Source organism: Bufo gargarizans, chromosome 2 (assembly GCF_014858855.1).
Source record: "Bufo gargarizans isolate SCDJY-AF-19 chromosome 2, ASM1485885v1, whole genome shotgun sequence".
Lineage (NCBI taxonomy): Eukaryota > Metazoa > Chordata > Amphibia > Anura > Bufonidae > Bufo > Bufo gargarizans.
The window spans coordinates 154397880-154417877 of NC_058081.1; the positions used below are offsets into that span (position 1 = coordinate 154397880).

At 41.3% G+C, this 19998-nt stretch overlaps 1 protein-coding gene across 1 annotated transcript in view; it reads right to left on the reverse strand.

Annotated features, from left to right (window-relative positions):
• The window catches only part of GALK2 (galactokinase 2), a 260803-nt gene that overhangs the window by 161797 nt on the left and 79008 nt on the right, over window positions 1-19998 (reverse strand). The gene's annotated exons all lie outside the window — the stretch shown is intronic.

Sequence of the window (19998 nt, forward strand, 5' to 3'; positions counted from 1 at the left end):
CTTGCCAAAATACAAATTCTAACAGTCTATTCAGTAGGACTATCAGCTGTGTATCCACCTGACTACACTTTTTTGTTATGTTTATAATTCCACATGTGTTAATTCATAGTTTTGACGCCTTCAGTGTGAATCTACAATTTTCATAGTCATGAAAATAAAGAAAACTCTTTGAATGAGAAGGTGTGTCCAAACTTTTGGTCTGTACTGCATGTCCTTAAGGAGCTAATAATATTGTAAAATATTGCACATTTTTCTGCCACTAAGACAATATCACAAAACGAATCCTAAACATCAGCTGGAGAACCTTTTTTCACCAGCAAGTTGAACAAAAACCTTGCTCTACATTCTAATTGGAACTTAGCGATCAAATCCTTATGTTCTGTAGCATCAGACTATTATGTTTTTGAGCAGCATAGGTGTGTATTATGAGATTCTGCAGTAGGTGAGGTATGTTTTATTATGTTGTGCAGCAGTTGAAGTATGCATTATGAGGTTCTGCAGCAGATGATTTTCCACAATGGTACATGTGCAGGGATGAGCCAGGACAAGTAGTGGGAGGGGCCAGGGATAGGGCAAGGAGCCCAATCCAGATTTTTGCTATGGGGCCCATTGATTTCTATATACAATGCATTTAGAAAGTTTTCAGAAACTTTCACATGTGCCAAGTAGAAAATATATATAAAGTTTCCTTGTCAATCTGCACTCAATATCTAATAATGTGAAAATAGTTTTAGAAATGTTTGCAAATTTCTTAAAAAGGAAAAACTAAAATTTTTCATGGACATAAGTATTCAGACCCTTTGCTATGACTATTGAAATTTAGCTCAGGGGGCTTCCCATTTCTCTTGATCATCTTTGAGATGTTTTTACACATTGATTTTGAACAGGATTTGGAAAAACACACCCCTGTCTGTACAAAGTCTCACAGCTGACCATGTATATCAGAGCAAAAGGCAAGCCATAAGGAGGAAAAAATGTGCCTGTAGAGCTCAGAGACACGATTGTGTGGAGGTTCATATCTGCAGAAGCGTACAAAAATATTTTTGCTCCCCTGAAAGTTCCCAAGAGCACAGTGGCCCCCATATTTCCTAAATGGAAGAAATTTGGAACAACCAGGACTCTTCCTAGAGCTAGCTGCCACCAAACTACAGGTGAAACTCGAACAATTTTAATATTGTGCAAAGTTCATTTATTTCAGTAATGCTACTTAAAAGGTGAAACTAACATATGAGATAGACTCAATACATGCAAAGCGAGATATTTCAAGCCTTTATTTGTTATAATTTGGATGATTATGGCTTACAGCTTATGAAACCCCAAGGTCTCAATTTTGAGGTACCCTTTCCTCAGGGGGTATGGATTAATTAGCTGACTAGAGTGTGGCAATTTGAGCCTAGAATATTGAACCTTTTCACAAAATGTAATGCAATGCAATGCAATTCCTTTTAATTTGCATTACTGAAATAAATGGACTTTTGCACAATATTCTAATTTTTCGAGTTTCACCTGTAAGTAATCAGGGGGAAAGGGCCTTGGTAAGATAGCTGACCAAGAACCCAACAGTCACTCTGGCTGAGCTCCAAAGATCCTGTTCGCAAATGGGAGAAACATCCAGAAAGTCAACCATCACAGCAGCATTCCAGCAATCTGGGCTTTATGGCAGAGTGGCCAGAAAGAAGCCTGTCCTGAGTAGAAGACAGACAAAGGCTTGAAAAACAGCACCTAAAGTACTCAGACTTTGAGAAGCTAGATTCTCCAGTCTGATGAAACCAAGATTAAACTTTTTTGCCTCAATTCTAAGAGTCATGTTCGGAGGAATCCATGCACTGCCCAATAGCATCCCTACAGTAAAGCATGGTGATGGCAGAATCATGCTGTGTGGGTGTTTTTCAGTGGCTGGGACAGGGAGACTGGTAAGAGTTGAGAGAAAGCTGAATGGAGCAAAGTACAGGAGATATTCTTAATGAAAACCTGATCAGAGTGCTGTGGACCTCAGACTAGGCTGAAGGATTACTTTCCAACAAGACAATGACCCTAAGCACACAGCAAATGCAACACAGGAGTAGGTTAGGGACAACTCCGTGAATGTCTTTCAGTGGTCCAGCCAGAACCCTGACTTGGACCCAAAAATCTCAGGAGAGACCTGAAAATGGCTGTTCCCTGACAGAGCTTGAGAGGATCTGCAGAGAAGAATAGCCGATAAAACACATTCAACTAAGGCTAGTTTCACACTAGTGGTAGACATCTCCAGCAGATTTCTGGATCCGGAATTGCCGGACACGATCTGATACTGAGATCCGGCTGCAACCCGGCAAATATGCCCAAAATTGGCATTTGTGCTTTTACATCCGGCACGCTGTTCCAGCAGGAACTAAGCTAATGGGGCCGGAGGGCAATGCCAGAATGCAGAGATCCCTGCTGGAACAGACCGCAGGATATAAAAGCGATAGTGTGAAACTAGGCCAAGTCCTGAGTAAAGGGTCTGGGTACAGCACATATGATTTCCTGTATCTTTCTTTTTTACACCTTAGTAGGATTGGAGTTACTGAAGCTGCTCCTCTGCCTTATAAACAGCTCATATAATGGGTGTGCATTATTGTTCATAATCGCCATACACTTCTTCCGAATTCTTTCCTCCACTACCTCCTCATAAGTTTCTAGATTAGCAAAAATTTTGAAAATTTTTTTTTTTTTTACTTTGTCATTATGGGGATACTGAGTGCAGAATGATGTGGGAAAAATGTGATTTTTTTTTTATTTTAGCAGAAGGTTGCAACTTAACAAGTCAAAAGGTCTGAAGACTTTCTGAATGTACAGTGTGTGCATTCTAAGCTTTTGGCACACAATTTGGTAGTTGGAAAAACCCTTTAAAAGGGGTATTCTGGTTTTGGCAAATGTATTTTATGTTTGGTGAACTGAAAAAATTAACAATTTTCCAATATACTCTCCCAAAGGTTCTCAACGTCTCCGCTAGGAGCCATTCAATGGGGTCTGCCATGTGATGGACATAGAAGTGCGTGGCTCGTTATAAAAGTAGAACTCTGATACATATGCTGTGGCTTTAAACAGCCCTGCAACTGAGTGATAATCACATGATCAACTGGAAGGAAACAATGAAAGTATTAATGACAGCAAGCAAATATCTCAAAAACTGTGAGAAATTGATAAATAACGTATGTTTGGGAGTAGTATAGCCTTTCAATATGCAACTTATTTGCTAAAAAAGGAATCCTCTTTAACCGCGGCCAGGTTCCAGGTAGTAGTCCCAAAACAACCAGCTGACCAATTTGGTGGCCCATTACTACTGAAATGTCGATAAGGCTGATTACCATAAAAATCTAAATGGGCATAAACGATAACATATTGAACATAGCTCATACAACAGTACTATTTCATCATAAGCCAAACAGGTTTATGAGTGAAAATTCTTCCGTCTGGCATTCACGGAAGCATATGAATCCTACACAATGAACATTTTGAAAGAGGGGAAATTCTTGCCTTGCAAAATGTAATAATGTTATTGCATTATTGTATGAAAGTTAATTTAATGTGGTATACTTCAACTGTGCTAAATTACCTCAACTGCTACCTACAAAACAGGGTTCAACGCTTGACGGCCCCTGGGACATAAAAAAAAGTCCAGATTTCACAATTCACCTGAGGGGTCTTTAGAAGAGGTTGTTTGCATTCAGTCACGCAACAACTATGTTCTCCTGTGTACTGAAAGGCACACAGTGTTAGGAATACATTATTGTAATACATGTTCCAGTGAACTCAATTCAGTTTTGGGCCCAACACATTAATTTGCAAATATATTTAGTGTACAGCCACACAATTTTTATATTGATTTAGCCACTTTCTGAGGTGAAAGTTCCACTGTGGATTTGCCACTGATTTCGGCGGTGGTTCGCCGCTTTATATTTTTTTAATATAATACATAGCAAATAGTAAGAGGTGGAATGTTAGGAGGGATACAAGAGTGTGAAAGTGGCTGCTTGATCTGATTTCTACATAAATTGTAACCACCTGCCTAACTTTCATGAAGCTGCATCCCAGGAAATATTATCCATTAACCTTTAAGTTGGGTGCAGGGAGTATTGCCAATGGACACCAAAGCCTGCAACATTGTTGCTTTCTCAATATAAATCTTCTGATGGATTTACTGGTATATACAATGCTAATTATTTGTAATAATGTTGGCAGAGCTATGTCTCTATTCATTTAAGCAGTTATGTCAATTGTTATAAGGCTCCACAATCTAGGTTACAATGTTTTCAGCTTACAATGGCACAGGGTGTGGCAATATGCAGAGGATTCATCATTAGTGTCAAACAGTGGGGGCTGTAATACAGATCTACATGATGACTGGGTGTGAAATAGTACCTCTCGGAGATACTGTACTGCTATCTACCTGCACTATGCATAGTGTACCACTCTCGGCCTATGTCAGGACAAGCTACATCTGTGGACACTAGGTCAACGTTGCTCCATTGTTACTGTACAGGTTCCTGCTATAAGCTTCTGTCTTCACCAAAAAAGTGATTTCACAGCCTCCTGATTTTCGGTTGACAATATGTGGCATTGGAAACAATCACCAGTTTTCCCATAGAGTTATGAGCTCAAGTTACTATGGAGAGCATTTAGTATGCTACTCTGGGTTTCTTAGCAATATGTATGTGTATGTCTGGGGGGGATGCATAGTACGTATTCTGGATTTCTGGGAAAAATATTCAAATTAGCTTTCCTAAGCCTAACTGATGTCAGAAGATGTAAGATTTGCTAATTTTCATATATTTTTTCCAGAAAAACAGAGGAATGTTTACTGGCTTACGTTACTCCACAGGCATACTCTGTGCCCTTCATAAAAATAAATAGTACCCCAACCAATGCCTCTCAGGCAGCCAAGCAAAGCTTCTTTGCTTAGCTCTGCTAAAGGGTAGTTACCCAGAAAAAGCTGGATTCCTGGTATGAGACAGTTTTCCTTTCCTTTTGGACACGAGACTAGCTTGCATGTCTCTTTTCTAGAGAAGCATTATGTGCAAGTGCAAGCACAACAATAGATACAAATCGTGTTATGAAAAAGCACCGATTGAGCAGTTTGAGGCTGCCACCAAAAACTTAGTGGATTAAAAAATAGGGGAACATTGATCTATGAAGTACAATGAGATATGTATTAATATACATAATAGAGATGAGCAAATCAATTCTATCAATATGACATTGATCTTGAATTTTCCCCAAAATCTTGGATTCTGACAAATCCAAATATTTCAAGAGAGACCTACATGTGGAAAACATGCAATTTAGCTTTCTTTCCAGAATGGATTAACAAAAGCTGAGTGTTTCACAACTACAGCACAGCCTTTTAAAACAGGATTACATGGCATAACTAGAAAAGGCTAAACCAGCCTCACATCCGCAACTTGTTCTTGTTGTTTTATGGCACTTTAGATTTTCAAGAAAATAAAACCACTGATGAATACATAAATTTAACTTTCTTGAGGTTGTGCGTTTCTGTGTCCTGTGTCCTATAAAACATCCTATTGAACGACAGGTGTAAATTCTTATATTTATGTTCACTATTTCCTTGGTAATCCCCCCCCCCCCCCAACCTGCAATGCATATTCCATCAGGACTACTGGTTAAGATTTAAAGAGGACCTGTTACATATTTTGACATGTTTTTAGTAACTACTTGCATTCCCCGTGTAATACCAATTCTGAAGCATCTATTATTAAGACACTGTGTTGTGCCATTCCTGTATTATTCCTGTTAGAAGTTTACAAATAAATTGCCAGTAGTCTGCAATAAAAGGTTCTGCTGGGAGTTACCAGTAGCTGGCGTGTCTGACTCTGTCCAAACAGTGCTGCTGGTGTCAGACTGTGCAGGGACCACCCCCCAACCCCCCCCCCCCCCCTCTCCAAAATTTTTTAGCATAGCCAGTGAATTATTCAATAAAATGTACCTGCATAGCGCCACCTGCTGTTTTCTTTTCTTATTTCTTTGACCTGCTCACTGAGAAGGCCGCACATGCTCAGTTTCATCCTTCAACTGCCTCCTGAGCTGTGATAGGTAGAGCATGGACACGCCCCCTGAGCTGCAGCAGAAAAGACTCCAATAGAGCTGTCAGCTAGATATAAATCTGTCAGAGTGATGAATGTGGAGATCTCTAGATCCATGTGAGGTACAGGGCTGGTTCTAGCTTTGTTAGAAAGAGGTCGTCATTTACTATATGAGGTCTATTTTTTATTTTTTACATTAGTCATGGGATAACCCCTTTGAAGGGGTATTCTCATCTCAGAGAATGGGGGCATATCGCTAGGATATGCCCCCATTGTCTGACAGGTGCGGGTCCCAGAGGTACACCAAGAACGGAACCCTGAAAGTGGTGGAGGGGCACTGCACATCTGCAGCCGCCCTCCATTCATTTCTATTGGGTCACTGAGAATAGCAGAGCCCTGGCTCGGCTATTTCCATCGGCCCCATAGAAATGAATGGGAGCGGTGGCCACGCAAGCGCGGTCTGCTCCCATTAGTGGTCGAACCCAGGGAAAACTGGGGTCCTCCAGACACCACAACCTCTGGATAAGCGAGACTGTTTTTGGAAGAAAGCAACCATGTTCCTTCAATGCTGGATGACCCTACTAAGTCCAAATTTGCCCTCACTGTAGTTTTGTTCTGCACCAGTTGGAAATGTAATTTTTTTTACAGAAACCGGTATCCATTATTATTTCCACAGGTTTCAGCTTCCGGGTTTTTATCCAAGTAACAAAACATAAAACTACTTTGTTGCTAAGAAACTCAGGAGGTTACAATGCATTCAACCCCAAAGCAGCAAATAAAGCATGATCGGTCTCTTTTGGCCAAACCTCATTACAGCCATAGTAGCTGCAGACACAACATCTGTAGACAGATGAGAGACGTGTGCAACTGAGCTCAGGGTTCTGCTTCATCATCTGTTTTACCTTTATCTAATGCAATGACAACATTGTTTGCACTCCACTAATTTTACATTTTGTTTTAAGGTTAGGGCTAAGAAGAATATCAATCAATTTTTTTGGCAGGCTCACACAAATAACCGAGACTCACAGGCCACAATCGTTTAAACAAGTATCAGGTCTCAGGCTTGCATTTACATTAATCTTTCTGAAACATAGATATTAACCCATTGGACACAATGACGGCAGCATGGGGTTAATAACGTCAGCATGTACAAGGAGATCAGGCTGAGATTATGTGGTTTTGGCTGCAGATTCTTTCCAGGCCCCCAAAATAACCACTTTCTCACTTCTGATTCAGAAGCTGGATGAGTCTCAATGTGGTTGGTAGGTTAGAGAACAGTGTTCAGTAGAACTGTAATGCAAGGAGGTCACACAGCACATGTGTGCACAGCATGTGAAAGAGGACCGTACAGACCGCGTGGTATGACGTACCATACACCAGATATATAAGCATCCCCCAGTGATTTTAATAAAGCATGATATACTTTATATCTACAATCCAGCATTTATTTCTCTAGACTAAAAGTACTGTAGGACGCGTGTGGTAAAAATTCATACTGTATCTGATCAATTAGGCAACAATCCTATGGTCATACGTGTAGTAGCAGTGTTGAACATGACAGTCATTTTAAACATACATGAAAATGACAATTAGAGATGCATAGCAGGGTTTACTTGCAGGTTACTTTTTATTTTATTTCTAATCTGTTTTCATGTTTTATTGTAGATTTTTAAAATTCTGCATTCAGAGATATGCCTTACAGCAGCCAGATGGACCATAGGAAACAAAAGACAGGAGGTGTTCGTTGACAGATATTTCTAGCCATGCTCTTGTGTAGAGGATACTGTACAAGCTAATACCCATTTACCCACTGTCAATGGTGAATCCTGTGTTATCTATACAGAGATGTTATCTTTAATTGTAATCCTGCCTGTGATTATAATGAGATGACTGCCAAGAAGTGATCTCTAGAGAATATGAAGTGTGAAAACTAAGATTTTAAGGATTTTTTAGGTAAGTAGGAACATGAAAAATTTTAAGAAATCATAAATTGTTAACAACATATGCTGTGCGGAATACTAGACAGAGGGATGGGGCTCCCTTTATTTGTATATCAACCCTCCACAGAGTGATCACTAGGTGCTGATGAGTTACTATGGCAAAAGGGGTAATAATAAAGTGCCCTCCACAGTCCGCCATACAGTAGTTATGAGCCAATTATGTTGTGCCAAAGATGTGGCCTAATAGGTTGCTTAAGTATTTCAAAGTATTACATATGCGACAGACTTAAAGGGCTTCTGTCACCCCACAACAGTCTTTTTTTTTTTGGGCTAGTTACATTCATTATAGCGCAATATATGAGAATATAATGTTGTCACTTACTTTCATGCGGCCGTTTCTTGAGAAAACAAAGTTGTATAATATGCAAATCCGGTCTCTACCAGCAAGTAGGGCGTCTACTTGCTGGTAGCCGCCGCAGAAAACCGCCCCCTCATCGTGTTGATTGACAGGGCCAGCCGCAATCTCCTCCTCTGGCCGGCCCTGTCAGTATTTCAAAAATCGCGCGCCTCTGTTCATTCGGCGCAGGCGCTCTGAGATGAGGAGGCTCGTCTCCTCAGAACTCCCTCAGTGCGCCTGCGCCGATGACGTCTTCTCTTTCGGTGATGTCATCGGCGCAGGCGCACTGAGGGAGTTCTGAGGAGACGAGCCTCCTCATTTTTCAAAACACTTGAATCTGATTACATTTTGCAAAACACTTGAATCTGATTACTTTTGTAATTAATTAGTACATTAATGAGCTATTAAATAAAATGTATCTGTATAGCTCCACCTGCTGTTTGTTCTTTTACTTATTTCTTGTCCACATCATTGAGATGGTCGAACGCGCTCAGTTTAAATAAGTTAAATAACTAGCGTCCAATGTGAAAAAGTGAACAAGCAAAGCTGCAGCTAGCTTAGCATTAAATCTGTTTTTATTATGTTCTGGGGCCCACACTAATAACTATAATGACTCAGCTATCTCCATTAGTCCAACAGACTTTGAATAAGGAGGTCATCCAATCCTGGAGTAATGCATTTAAAGGGAACCTGTTACCATGAAAATGTGACGTAATCTGCATGCAGCAGGTTATAGAGCAGGAGGAGCTAAGCAGATAGATATATAGTTTGATAGGAAAAGATTCAGTAAAACGTATTTTATTCTTAGATTTTTGCTCATTCTGGGCTTTGGAATCAAGAAGGCGGTCCCATCAGTGACTCACAGTATCTCTGCACGAACAGTCATTGAGGGAAGGCTGTCAATCACTGATAGGACCACCTTCTTGACTTCACAGCCCAGAATGAATGAAATACAAGTTTTACTAAATCTTTTCATATAAAACTATACATCAATCTGCTCAGTTCCTTCTGCTTTATAACAAGCTGCCTTAAAGGGGGTTGTCTGAGTTATTTTTTTGTTCTGTGTTCCTAACTAGGCAAATGTAACAGCTTTCCAATTAACTCACTTTATCTCCAGTGGCTGGTTTCTCAGATTTCACTGTCGGTCACATGACCTGTGATGTCAGCTTCTCTCCCTGCTCTGATAAAGGTCGTTTACAAGCCTGTAAACGAGACATCACTGTGCTGGCCACACCCCCTTCACTGCCGTCTACTCTCTGCTAGGATTCTTAACCCCTTCAGCTGCACAGACTGGGTAGCTCTGCAGGCAGTGAGGAGACAATGCTGGGCACTGGAGATGACATACTAGAGAGAGCATTGCACAAGAAGGTAGGGGGAAGCTCCTGTGTGTATTAGCAGTGTCATTATACAGGTGGGACTTGTAGTTCTACACTTACAAGTTGCTGTTGATTCTCCCAGCACTCAGGGCAGCTCTTGTATCCACTACCTTAGCAGTGTCATTATACAGCTGGGACTTGTAGTCCTCCACATACAACATGCTGCAGAGTCTCCCAGCAGGCAGACATGTCACTCAGGGCAGCTCTTGTATCAATTCCCTTAGCAGAGCAGGGGGAGGGGCAGACATGTCACTCAGGGCAGCTCTTGTATCCACTCCCTTAGCAGTGCAGGGGGAGGGGCAGAGATTGTTTTTATTGCATGTAAAACAAAGGGCCAGAAAAGAACCAGGGAAATTAGGAAATATATATATATATTTTTTTTTTTTTGCATAAAATTTGCTTAGCTCAGTTATACATCAGATTTTCAGTGCTACATTATTTTTTTTCATAACTCGGACAACCCCTTTAAGCTCAGACACCATGTTCAATGTGACAGGTTCCATTTAAAAGGGTTTTTTCATTTTGCATCAGCATCCTTTAAAATAATAATTTATGATGGTATCTGTAATTTTGTAATGTATTTCTTTTACCTTTATTGCTGCCATCTTCTGTTCTGGGCGGTGGTCACATCACTATGTCCATGGGTCTGTGAAAGGGGCAGTGATAGGGGAGTGTCTGTGTAACTAGCAGGGTGGGAGGAGCTATAAAGTATCTGGGTTTGGTTGGATACTGAAACAGGAAGTGGATGGAAACAAGGGTGATTTCTTTACAGTGTAAAAATTGGTCAAAAGAGTCCAAATAAAATTAAAAAAAAAAAGAGTGGGGAAGATGGTAAGCAACTACTTGTGCTCATCTGTAAAAATAAATAAATCATTGTAATCCAAGAAATCCATTTATGGTACGATCCAGTTTGAGGGAGATAAAAGATTTGAGAGAAGTATGAGGCCCAGTAAGATGGGCTCCACTGTCTAGCCTAGATTCCCCAAAAACAATACAGCTAAGCTGCAATCATTCATCATAATGGCCAAGTAAATTTTTATCCAACTCTGAAGAAAATAGCAGGTAGACATTACCCATATGTAGACTTCTGAAAGTCTTTAGTCTGGGATATGATGACCTTGCTGTGATAAAGCTCAAAGGGAGAAATGTGAATACCAGAATTACATATCATGAGAGAATCATAACAGATTTCTAACCAAATAGTTAACCACATGTAAGCAACTATCATAGCAGACATTTCAACAATCAAAAAAGAACTGCTGAAATCCCTTTTAGCAATTCAGGGGTTATGAACAAGCTGAGAATAGAAAAGGCAACTACAATTACAGACTTTTTTTTAATCATATATGTTTACAGGAAATGTGTATTTTAGCTCGTTCTTTGATGGTTAGGCTGCCTGCAATCAAAGAATGATCCTGAAAGAGCATACTTACTTATAGCAAAAGGAAACCAAATAATTAAAGTATTATCTAAAGTCACAACAACCTTTCAAAATAAAACTCCTTTGTGGTAACTGTTGGGCACTGTTACATGATGTGAATGACAGATGAATATTATTCACAATGGGAAAGATGAGCATATTCATTCACTGGATGTGGTTACCAAAAGGTCTTTTGTAAGATCAAGTGATATTATTAAACAAAACAAAAAAACTAGGTTAAGGTAACATTATAGCCCCCATAGGAATAGACCTATCACTGCAATGAGTACAGCTCATCGCTCTACTTTTGTGTTTTCTAACAAGTAAAACTACTTTATTTTCCATACAAAGCATACAGCATGGATTAGTTCAAATGCCCCCCGGCTGCTTATATCAAGCAACCATAGCAAATCTTACTGCCAGTTTTAATTCATTTTGAAGCAGCTACAAATTATTAAAAGGGTTGTTCAACTTCAGTAACAAAACCGGACAATGCTTAAAATTGACCCAACATTAAAAGTGCAGCAGTAGTTATCCGTAGATCAAATGTGGCCATTTTGTTTACCAGGCTGTAGCATTGACAGGACACTGCTGCAGCCTCATCACCTCATCACCCTCAGGCCATATGACTGGTTGCAATGGTCACCGGTTGTCTACATGACATCACCACTGCAGCCAAGGAGAACCAGAGAGGCTGCACTAAATGAATGTAACAGCGGTTGCTGTCCGCCGATGTTCCCCTGCTTACCGCCGTGGTCCCAGGCTCCATGTTCTGCTGTGATCTGCTGCTGGTGTTTCCCCATTCAGTCCTGGGCTCTGTGCTTGCAGGCATCGTCCGTCTCCTGAATCCACTCCACGGTTTCCTTCCAGTCCTGGGCACAGCATGCTTTTAGTTTGCTCCCTGTAGCACTTCCCTAAGGGCCAGTGTCCATCACTTGAGTGTGACCTGTGATTTATGAGTTAGCACATGTGACCGTGCTCACTAATTCTAACCCTCCTGCACCTATATAAGTGCCATGGTCCTTGTGTCCTGCAAAGGTTGCCGTTATCTCTGCTTGCGTGCCTGTTTAATTGACTCGTGCTTGTGTTAGAGGACGCAGCTACCTGTTTGATCCCTGCCTGCTTGCCTCGACTCTCCTGTTGCTGAACTGGATTGCCTAACTTGTACTTGTGCTAACCTATTTCTTGTTTTGATATCACCTCTGCCTCACCCTTCAGTCCTGTACAGCTCAGCCTGCTGACTTTGTCTGTACCTCTAGTACCTTGCACTGGTACCCCCTGGTTTGCCTGGACCATCTGCATCATGTGCCAATCCTTCCCAAGAGGTGGCAACCTGGTGTTCCCTTCAGGAAAGTCTATCTCCACCATCAGGGGACTCCAAAGAACGAGGGGTTCGCTTAGACAATGCCCTTAAAGGAGGTTGGTCACGTGGGACAGTGGGTTCACACCCGCTGGTTCTTGACAGTATGCTCAGGCCATGGACCCTGATGTCATCCCAAGCCTGTTGTACAGGAACTGATGCAGTTCATGCATAATGTCACTGTTCGCCTGGATGCCACCTCGCCTCTAGAAACTGTAGGGTACCAGTCACTGCTACCCCTGCAATACTCATACCTGTGAGTCCAGATTTGACTGCCACAGACATGCGACTCCCTATTCTACCACACTATGGTGCAGATTCTAAAACCTGTTGTGGATTCCTGAACCAGTGCTTGATACAGTTTCCTACTGAGCAGTCCAAGGTCACCTTCATTGTGTCCCTGCTGTCTGATGAGGCCCTTGCTTGGGCAAATCCTATTTGGGAACATGGAGGTCTGGAGACCACTAACCTGCAATCTTTCCTGGCTACATTCCGGCTGGTCTTTGGAGAGCCTAGGCGCACGTCCTCCGCTACTTCAGCTATGCTGCAGCTATGTAGAAGTTCCTTGTCTGTGGGACAGTATGCCATTTAGTTTTATACCCTGGCTGCAGAACTTCTGGAACAGCAAAGCTCAACTGGAACATGGAACAGCAAAGCTCAACTGGCGGTGTTCTGGGAGGGCCTTTCTGATCGGATTAAGGATGAATTCGCTGGTCGCGACCGTCCATCTAGTCTGAGTGACCTGATCACCTTGGCCACAAGAATTTATATGTGATTCAGGGAACATTCTAAGGATGCATGCACCAGAAGACCACCTCGCATGGCTCCATGCTTCCAATCCAAAGGCCGGTCCTTTCTCTAGTGTCCACCCCATCTGAAAAGCCCTTGCAAGTGGAGTGCCTACGATTGGTTGACCAGGAACTTATATGCCGAAAAGCAGAGAATCTGTGTCTGTATTGTGGAGGCAAGGCCCACTTTGTGGGTAATTGTCCACAGAAGCCAAAAAATGCCAATGTCGAGGATCAGTTGGAGAGGTCCGAGCCAAGGAGAAGTCCTCTCCGAAACTTTCTCTGTCTCACAAGGGAGTTACTCTTTTGCTTTCGTCAGAGTTGCTTTCTTAGACTCTGGGTCAGCTGGTAACATCATTCAGCAGGCTCTAGTCCATCTCCCTACCATCCATCTAGAAAGGCCTTTGCCAGTGGCTTCTGTAAATGGGTTATCACCTCCCGAACCTGTGCTCGAATTATATTGATGACCTATCATCAGAACCCCCAATGATCAGATATTGATTACCATAGATCATCAATATAAATCGCTGCACAACCCCTTTAACTTCTGAAGTCACATAATTAGTTGAATAAGGTCCCACTGTGTGCAAAATACACCGGTACTGAAAGGTCCCCGAGTCTGCAACACTACTAACCAAGCAACATGAAGACCAAGGAGACTTCCAAACAGATCAGAGACAAAGTTGTGAAAAAGATCAGGGTTGGGTTATAAAAAAAATATCTCAAACTTTGGACATAATACACAGATAAGCCTTGCAGGCTAAATACCAACTTGACCCAGATAAGGGTACTTTCACACTAGCGTTCATGTGATCCGGCAGGCAGTTCCGTCGTCTGAGCTGCCTGCCGGATTCACGGATCAGTGTGACAACTGACAGCATTTGTAGACGGATCCGGGTGTGGATCTGTCTACAAATGCATTGCAAGAACGGATCCGTCTGTCCGCTTGTCATGCGGATAGATGGATCTGACTTGCAGTCTTTTTTCACAAGTTTTCCCACTCTGCGCATGACGGATCCATCCTGTTTTGCAATGCCAGATACGGCACTAATGCAAGTCAATGGGAACTAATGCCGGCATTCCGGAAACTAATCAGGCATTTTGGCCGGACATAATACCGCAGCATGCTGCGGTATTATGTCCGGCCAAAACGCCTGAGAGTGACTGAACGGAAGGCATACTGAGGCAAACTGAACGGATTTCTATCCATTCAGAATGCATTGGGATATGCCTGATCAGTTCTTTTCCGGCATAGAGCCCTTTTGACGGAACGCTATGCCGGAAAAGAATAAAGCTAGTGTGAAAGTACTAATTATATCTCAATAAAATAAAACTTTTAATCGTCACTAATAAAAACTGATTGTGTGAGACAAACACTGGCTTCTATGTGTTTTATTTTCCCCTGCAGGGGTGTGTACTCTCCCCGCTAAGGTCACAATCTTGCTGATGACAAATCACTCATTCCCAGTTGCCGCACGGGTTACTATATAAAACTAAATCTATCACTTCGTCATATTGCTATTCAGTGGTGACTAATGATCCAGCTCAAATTAACAGGTGAACGGTAACCCTAAAACCTAAGAACTACCCCCGACATGTTTCACCAGCTAACCTGGCTTCCTCAGGGGTATTGGGCAGCTGCATGATTTGTCATCAGCAAGTTTGTGACCTCAGTGGGGAGAGTGCACACCCTTGCAGGGGGAAATAAAACACATACAAGCCAGTCAAAGACAGGGATCAGTTTTTAACACCTTATTGATTGCCTCACACAATCAGTTTTTATATTAGTGACGCTTAAGTAATATTTTATTGAGATATCATTATCTGGGTCAAGTTGGTATTCAGCCTGCAAGGCTAATCTGTGTATTATGCAAATCTACCTATACCCAGACAGGGTCCGTTTTTTGTTATTGTACATGAAAACTTTGGATATCCCACGGAGCGCCATTAAATTCATCAAAACCAAATGAAAAGAATATGACATAGCTACAAACTTGAAAACAGAATGCAGCACCACCAAAATTTACAGACCAAGGAAGGTGGGCATTAATCAGTGATTTAATAAAGACAGCAATAACAACACTGAAAGAGCTCAAAACATCCACAGCATGCATAGAAATATCTGTTCATAGGACAATGATAAGCCATACACTCCACACAGTGTTATTGAAAAGCAGCCATAAAAAAAAAAAAAAAAAGCAGTTGCTTAACCCTTAGGAGATTTTTTCATTTTTGTGTTTTCATTTTTCTTCCCCATCTTCCTTGAGCCATAACTTTTTGATTTTTCCGTTAACAAAGCAGTATCAGGGATTATGTATTGTGGGATAAATTGTACTTTGCAATGCCACCATTTAATTTGGCATATAATGTACTGGGAAGCGGGGGAAAAAATCCAAATGGGGTGGAATTGGAAAGAAACGCAATTCCTCCACCACTTCACGAGTTTTCTCCCTACGTCATTCCCTTTGTGGCAAAACTGACCTATGAAATTCATTCTCTGGGTCAGTATGATTACAATGATACCACATATCTATAGGTTTCTTTATGTCTAAATAGTGTAAAAATGTAAACTTAGAAAAAATAAATCATCATATTCTGACCCCCATAACTTTTTTATAGTTATATTTACTGAGCTGTGTGGGGCTGTGTGGGATTTTTTGCGGGACAATCTGTAGTTTTCATTGATACTATTTTGGAGTCTGTGTGACTTTTTGATGACATTTTATTACATTTTTGTTTCGGTAACAGAAGCAATGAAAAAATGGGAAATCAGACATTTTGACCCTTTTTTCAGTTACGCCATTCACTGTATTGGAAAAATGTTTTTATATTTTAATAGTATGGGCGTTTTCGAACACGGTGATGCCCATGATTTTTATATTTTTTTGTTATTTATGTATTTATTTTTTTATTCTACAGAAAGGGAGGTGATTAAAATTTTTCTATTTAAAAACAAAAATTATATATTAAGTTGTTGTTTTTTTACTTTTTTTTTAATGGTTTTGTAACTCATTTTGGAGGCTACAAAACATTGTTGTTGTTTTTTATTCTGTACTCGATATTGGTACAGAATTTAAAGAATTGCTATCTTCTTATGTTGGCCTGCCACCTGCTGGCCAAAATAATAATTGCATCTTCCATACCCTGGGTCTCTTCAGAGAGACCCAGTGTATTGAATTCAATTACCAGCATCCTCATTGGCCGCAGAGGATGCCGGTAAGAAGCGCTCTATCACAGCAACTAAAGGTTCCCCTGAACACATGGCCGGGCCCAGTGTTTGCCCATCGCTCCAGCACTGTACATGTATGGCGCTGGTAGCGGAAGGGTTAAAGACAAACATAAGAAAGCACATTTGGAGTGTGCCAAACAGCATGTGGCAGATACCCTAAACATATGAAAGAAGGAACTCTGGTCAGTTGAGACAGCAATTTAACTTTGAGAAACATGAGAAAGAAGTGGTGCAAACAGAACACTTCTCTCCATTCCAGAATACCATTTCACAGAAAAGCCCTCAATCCCATTCAAAAACTGTGGAATGACTTGAAGACTGCTGTACACCAATGCAACCCATCTAACCTGAAAACATTGGAGCAATTTTGCCTGGAAGAATGGGAAAAAAATCCCAGTATCCAGATGTGCTAAACTAATACACCCCAACAGACTTGCTGTAATTGCTGCAAAAGTTCATAAAGTATAGACATTCAGTGGGTGAATACTTTTGCAAATAAGTTCTCCGTTTTGTTCTAATTATTGATTGTGTCACCGTAACAAATATTTTGTACCTTCAAGTTGTAAGTAATGTCGTCACAAAACGCCCGAAAAAAATAAAATCCTAGCTGAAACAAAACAATAAAAAAAACAAGGGGTTTAAACTTTCACATTGTAACTGTTTGGAAGACTTTTTTTTACGTAACTGCCATAGACCTCATAAACTGAAAGCAGTGGCTTAATCAGTCTTTGCATGGATGAGACTGCCACTAGGCTAGAAAACCTTAAAAGGAGTAGCCCAAATAATTACAAATCTCAGACAAGCCTTAAAATGGCTATAAATAAAAAGACATGTTCTACTCACCCTCTTCTCCAGCGCCATTCTCTGCAGCGCTGGTCCAGTTCACCTGTCACTGTCTGTTTATAAACAGCAGCAATGACATGAATGGATTAAGCAAATGCCTGTTGCAGCCAATCACTGTGCTCATTGGTGGAAGCCCTATCTCAGCATGTTACTGACAGATAAGTAGACCACTGAGGACAGTGATTGGCTGCAGTGGTCGTGTGCCACATCCAAGCATATCACCTCTGCTGTTTGTTAACTGGCAGGAGAACCGGACCAGCTCCACAGACAGTGTTGAAAAATAGGGAGAGTATAACATATTTTTTTAAAATATTAAACTAGGGCTTGTGAAAGATTTTAATTTAATTTAATTTAATTACCGTTCCCTGTAACAGGGGTGTCACTTTTAAAGGGGTTGTCAAATAAGCTCCCCATCACTCATTTACCATATCTTGTTCCGATGCTCCCCCTTTGCTGCATTGTGCAGGGCAGGAGCTTTTTCTTAACTACGGTGACGTACCGGAATTCACATAGGTATGATGGGCAGTTAGCACCGGTACTAATGGGTGGTCTTTAGTGCTGCCCTAGGTGGTTTTACAGGATACGGAAGTGCTAAACACTGTCCATTAGCGTCGGTGACGTCACCAGACTCACTGCTTTGCCTAGCATACTAAGAAAAATCTGGGTACGTCACCGACAGTAAACAAACATCACTTGTCCTGTACTACACCAGGTGGGGGGTATATCGGAGCTATAAATGCTCCGTTGCTCCACTAATATATGGTAAATGAGTGAAAGGGAGATTACAGTATGTCCATGACAACCACTTTAACTTTTTTCAAAAGGACATCTAAACAAAATAATATTAGCTACTTTCTGGATTTGCTTGGACCTTCAGCTTTATTGAAGCCTTTAATTTACTTTGGACCACTTAAAGAGGTTGTACGGGTTCAAAGCTGTTCCTGGACATATCTCCATTTTCACCCAGAAAGCCCCCCTGACTTGAGCAGTTCATGCTCCGATGCTCTCCTTTGCCCTGTGCTAAATCAAAGGCATTTTCAAGAGTTTCGGTGACGTACCGGGCTCTCCATGGGGCTGCCAGGAAGCCCGGTGACGACACCGGCACTGATGGGCGGAAGCTTACGCCCAACAGTCTGTTATTGTAAACAAAAGTGCCTGTGCCGTGAGCGATCTAGCGCAGGGCAAGGAAGCGCATCGGAGCAACATCAGGGGGGCTGCCTGGGTGAAAATAAGGGCATGTCCGAGTTAAGCTCTGAACCCGGACAACCCCTTTAAGATTTGGAAAAAAATGAATTTGAAATAGTTGTCTGAATATCAAATGACTGGTTAACAACAGCCAAAACATTCAGCAATTCAGAGGAAAACAATGGTGTTAGAAGGAAGAAAAAGTCGAATACTTTAAGTAAATTAGAACCAACATTCTAAGTAAATTAGAACCAACAGGGCCGAGGGTAAAAAAGCTGCAAATTACATAGGCACAACAATAACAGACGAATAAATTAAAAAGCCTTTTTAAAAAACAGTTCTCCAAAGATAATCATAAAAAAATCATATTTACAGCTATACATCATCAGCGCCGCTCCCTTTATGGGAAGGGGCACTCTAAATTCAGTGCAGTGAAGTCTTGGGGAATCCAATTGCACTGCTTCCATGCTGTCTGTTAGCGTAAAAGCTGTTCTAAAATGCAAGCAAGGTAACGGAATGTGATTATATAAAATATTAAATAATACATCTGTCTAGCCTATGGGGCACTGTTGCTTCCAGTAGGTTAGCGATAAAAACACACACCTGCAGCAAAGACTATAAAGATAAAGATACCTGACTTCAGCAAACACAAAAAGATAAAAACACCTAACTACAGCAAAAACAAAGAAGAAAATGTGGGGAAATTTAAGCTCAGCACTCCAGAATTCTGCCTTTAAAAAGTCGCAAAATACAATAATGATGAATATGTATTTTATTTTTCTTGTATAGACGTCAATTATCCATACAACATTGCCTATGCTGTAACCCTGTATTATACATTCAAAAATTTCAAATAAAACTGTTTAAAAAAAGTAGCAAAATAATAATTTGCTACTTTTTGGGCTTTCTGCAGAAATTTTGAAACATTTTGCATTTTTACAACACTCCCTCTAATTTTTAAAAGTGGGTGGGAAAACATGTAGTTTGTTATGTTGAGTGAAACAGTGTTTCTGATGATGCCTTTCTTCCTGAAGGCAGATTCAGCAAAAGTACTGAAAACATTGTTTTATCCCCTGCCTGGTGCGCTTCTCCACACATGCTTGAAGACACGGAGGCAGCGGCCTCCTTGCTTCAAGTCATGGTAACCGCGCCTCCTTCCCTGCCCCTTCGCTGTGACTGACAGCCAGCTGCTCGCCAAAGGCAGCCGAACTCTCTGCATAAGCGCTGTCAGTCACAGCAAAGGGGCAGGGAAGGGGGCGTGGTTACCAAGACTTGAAGCAAGGAGGCCGTTTGGAGAAGCGGCCGGGCAGGGGATAAAACAACGTTTTCAGTACTTTTGCTGCATCTGCCTTCAGGAAGAAAGGCATCATCAGAAACACACTGCTGGCTACACGCAGG